The following is a 4,980-nucleotide window of genomic DNA, read 5'->3' on the forward strand; positions in this document are numbered from 1 at the left end:
GTCCGTCGTCCGTCACGGCGCCGTTATCTTCGACGGAAAACCGCCTTCTCCCCATTACAAAACCGCTCCCAGAATCCAGGGGCGGTTTTGACGAGAGAAAGAGAGGGGCTAAAGAGGAAAGGGCGGTTTCAGAGCTCCGTACGAACCAAATGAGAGAGACGAGCTCGAGTTTCTGGAGGGGCAACGGAGATTTTGCAGGGGTGACCCTCGCGGGGCCCACTTCAAGTTATAGAGAGTTGCTCTGGTGACAGAAGAGCTGCTTGTTTCGGGTCGGATCTGGAGTATAATCAGGTTCGTACCCTCAAAATTATTACTTAATAAGGTTACGGTGTATTGTTCACCGTCGCCGTGGGTGCGGTCAAAGATGGATCAAACCGATGTCAGAAGCTGGGAAAAAGGTCAGTTTGGATTCTGAATTTTGCATGTCAACTAAAGCCGAGAAGGCAAGACGATATCGATATCTGTGTTCTTCGATGAGGGGGTCTTTTTCGGTGTCGATTGTTCGTCTGCATCGATGATTATGGGTGTGATGACCTCTTTTTTAAGTCGCCTAGGACTGTCGTTTTACAATTGCATCTGCAGTCGAACTCCCTTCGTTTGTCGCTACTAGAGCAAGATCTTGTTCGCGAAGAGATACTGAAAAAGCATGTGAGAAATGGAAGAGGAAATGTTTCGTGTTTGGAAGGAAAAAAGTGATTTTTCCGAAATTAAGCTGGTTACGGTAGTTTCTTTTGAGCGTTAACGTGTGACAGAGAATAATTGAGAGATAAAATGGGAAGATATAGACACATAATTTGTTAGGACAATTTTTCAAAACCGTCCTATTTGGACATTTATTCTCAAAAAAAGACCTATTTCAGTTTTATTTGTAAAAACCGACCTGGTTTCAGCCTCAGCGCTGAAACCAGGTCGGTTTTTATAAAAAAACCGCCAAAACTTCACGGGAGTTCAACTCCCGTGAAGTTTAGCAGACTACTTAAAAAATCTGTCAAATTTCACGGGAGTTGAACTCCCGTGAAATTTTATAGGTGAACAAATTTCACGGGAGTTCACGGGACTCCCGTGAAATTTGTTACAGTGCAAAAAACTCCCGTTCCCAATTCCATTCATCAGATTTTCTTTTCATTTCCCCATTTCAACGAAAAGCATAGATATAACAGCATAGCCAGCAGCAGCTGCAGCCAAGAGCCAAGAGATGACAAGAGCTCCTCCACCTCCTCCTCTACTGCTTCTACAACTCCTCCTTCTCTTGAATCTGTCTTGTTCCTTCTTCACCTGCGATGCCAAGAGAGCTGGAGCAGACCATAGAGGAGGAATCACGAACGATGCCGCAACTTCTTAGTGTCGTTGATTTGGGCAATTTATTGGGGGTTTTGCCTCTTTGAACGTCGATAACCTCGGCCTCAGCGCCCCATTGACCGTCTCCCACGCCGCGTCGATGTCCCTCTTGTTTCTCCTCACCACCGCCCCGATGATAAGCGCGCGCCCGTCGGCTTGCATGAGGTGCCGACACCGTCGGCGATGATGTTGACGCTGAGGTCGAAGAAGGGGCGGGCGATGGAGAGCTTTTGGTCGGCGGTCATGGCGGCGCCAGGGGCTTGCTTGCCGTCGCGGAGAGTGGTGTCGAGGATTCGGATGTAGAATGGGTCGGAGATGAAGTTAGGGGGAATAAGGAGGAGTCATACTGTCAGTAACTAGGAGCTCAACAATGGAGAGAGAGAATGGAGAAGAACGGTGTGATGGGCAAGTGTGTTAATATCTCCATTCACGGGAGCGGGAGTTATTTTGTATTGTAACAAATTTCACGGGAGTTGAACTCCCGTGAAGTTTGTTCACCTACAAAATTTCACAGGAGTTCAAATCCCGTGAAGTTTAACAGATTTTTTAAATAGTCTGCTAAACTTCACGGAAGTTGAACTCCCGTGAAGTTTCGGCAGTTTTTTTTATAAAAACCGACCTGGTTTCAGCGCTGAGGCTGAAACCAGGTCGGTTTTTACAAATAAAACTGAAATAGGTCTTTTTTTGAGAATAAATATCCAAATAGGACGGTTTTGAAAAATTGTGTTAAATACGGTATAGAAAATGCAATAAACGTCGAGTTAAGGGAGTTTTTCGCCCTCGACTTCTTTCTGGAAGCGTTTCCCCTTATTATCTCGGCACCAGAACATCAGTTGCAAGGAAAACTAGCTCACAAACATCTTTTTCGGTGACATAAGAAGAGAGAATAAAATGAGAAATACTATCAAGAAGGAGACACTTACTTACGTTGGCGATATCTAAGAGAAAAATACTTCCAAGAAGGAAGCACATAAGATGTCATATCCAAGACAACTCTTCATCGCACTCAACAAAAATAAGCAACAAATCAACCAATTACCTAGGTCATAAGCCCTGTAAATTTCATGAGGGTCTTATTAATATCCTGCTCCTGCTGCATAATTTTGAGACCTGAAGCACAAGTTTTTCACTCATGCTGTATACTGGATTTAACCTTTAATTACATTTTGAATGATCCGTCCGCACAAGGAAACACATACGTAACACTAAATACTAATTCCTTGCACAACAAGAAGCTATTTCCCTGTATACTAGATGTTTAAATTGCCCCAGCATCACCGGCCTTTGCCTATGAGCCAAAGCCAATCAAGAATCACACCAGAAAAAATGCCTCCAAGAAGAGTTTGAAATTACGTTGATCGTCGCCAGCGACGTGATTCGACTCCACATGATGAATTCAACAGCGACAATGACCCTAAGCAAGACATTGGAGTTGGGAAGAGCACTAAAGAAGCAATAAAGAAAGAAGAATCATCTCCAGAGCAGAATATCTTCCACACGAGGTGCACTGTGATGCAGAAGATTTGTGATGTTATTATTGATAATCACAGTAGAAAGAATCTTGTCTCTCGACGTATGGTGAATAAGTTAGGTTTGAAGATAGAGAAACACCCACCTCTCTACAAGATCGATTGGATTCACAAGGGCAATGATATGCAGAACGATGAGATGTGCCATGTACCTTTTTCTATCGGTCACAGGTATTTTGATGATGTGTTGTGTGATGTGGTCGAGATAGATACTTGCCATATGCTTTTAGGTAGGTCATGAAAATTCGATGTTGGAGCTACCCACAGAAATAGAGACAATGTTTATATCTTCAAGAAAGATGGACACCGAATTGTACTTCTGCCTCTTACAGAAAAGGAGCCATCTAAGATAAAAGCTACTGAGAAGAAGAAACCTTTGGTGGCAAACAACGAGGCTTTAGCAGAAAACTTAAAGCAATCTGAAGAGGTCTATGACTTGGTTGTAACTGAAAAAGAAGAACCTGCCCCCTACCGAAATTCCTCCTAAGGTGCAAACAATTGTTATGCATGAGATTCATTATGGTGATATGATAGTGAAAATGGATGATATGCATGATATTCTCAAAGGGGTTGAGAGCGATATTACACATATTGATGTTGTCCCGATGGAGGAGAAGGATAAATTAGAGAGTGAGACAATTGATGATATGTGTGAATTGCTTGGTGTAGGGCTAGAGACAAAGGAGATGAAAGAATTGTATATGAAGTATGACGCGAGATTTTCTTCCCTAGAAGCAAAGTTGGTGAATAATTTTAAAAAGAATTTAATGATACTTCAAGCACTAGAATACGAGAAGCAACATGGAACATATTTTGAGGAGTTTTTGAAGTCAATTGCACATCCACATGCCGCCAATAAAATACACATTATGTTGGAAAGAATAATATATGAATTTGATTCAGAAGAAGTCCTAGCCGAGAACGTAAAACAACAGATAGAGAAAATCAATGCTAAGTATAAGACAGACGCTGATCATTGCAAGAGAAGAAAATTATTTATCAATGAATCTACTATTCTAATAAATATAAGCTCGGGGTCGAGCTTCTTTCAACAATGGGAGACTGATGTAGGACGTTTAATATGAGTTGGAGTCTATTTACATTAGGAAATATAGATTAGAAAATAAATTTAATTTTAGAGTCAAATTAGATTAGGAAACAAAATTAATTTTGATTCATGATTAGTTTCCTCTATTATAAGGAGTCTTTTTAGGATAGAATTTGATATTTTTTTTGTAATTCTAGTCTTACTAGGAGTCTTATTTGATAGTTTTTATTTTTATAATTCTAGTCTTACTAGGAGTCTTATTTGTTTTTCTATTTAAGAAGAGTCATATAAACCCAAAGGAAAATAACTTTTCATCAATAAAATTTCTCTTTTCAATATTTTCTTCGTGGATTCGAAGTTTTTTGTGGATTCGAAGATCGTTCTTTGTGGATTCAGAGAACACCCTTGGTGGATTCTGAGGTTATCACTTCCGCGCTGTGTCAATTTGATGCACACCCCAAGAGAAGATGATGAACATCAATGTCCGAGTTAAAGAAGTTCATCCGATACCAAAAGAAAGTAAAGGAACATTGAAAGAATGCCCAAATCAGTAGAACAAAGAAGCACAAAAAGCGACGAAACAATAGAACAAAACATGTGCCAATGTGTCTCACCTGCAAGACACTTCAATGTGTCTCACACACAATGTGTCTCGCCCCGATCAGCCTCCTGTGACGCGTATTTTGATAAGATTCTGTGATTCATGTGTTTTAGTGACTTCCTAACTGCCTTGGGGTTATCTGTAAATGTGGTCAAGTCGTTATTAACTGAAGATATGATCAAATCACGAGATCATATCCACAAACGTGGCGTTCGAAGCCTATAAATACCCCATTTCGTGCGTTTGTGATGGGTAATTTGGAATTTCGGACTTTGAGGCGAGTTGTTGATGTTTTGAGAGCAGAACCCACAAATTTTAGAGAAATAGAGGTGAGATCTTGGCGAATTCATGCGCATAAAGAGAGGATTTCGAGAGATCTACAGCTTTTTCACCCTTCTCTTGAGATCAGACCTTGTTTTGATCTTGAGAAGAGTAGTAATCTCACTTTGTTGAGGTTATTCACT

The sequence above is a fragment of the Asparagus officinalis genome, chromosome 3, assembly GCF_001876935.1.
Source record: "Asparagus officinalis chromosome 3, Aspof.V1, whole genome shotgun sequence".
Classification (NCBI taxonomy): domain Eukaryota; kingdom Viridiplantae; phylum Streptophyta; class Magnoliopsida; order Asparagales; family Asparagaceae; genus Asparagus; species Asparagus officinalis.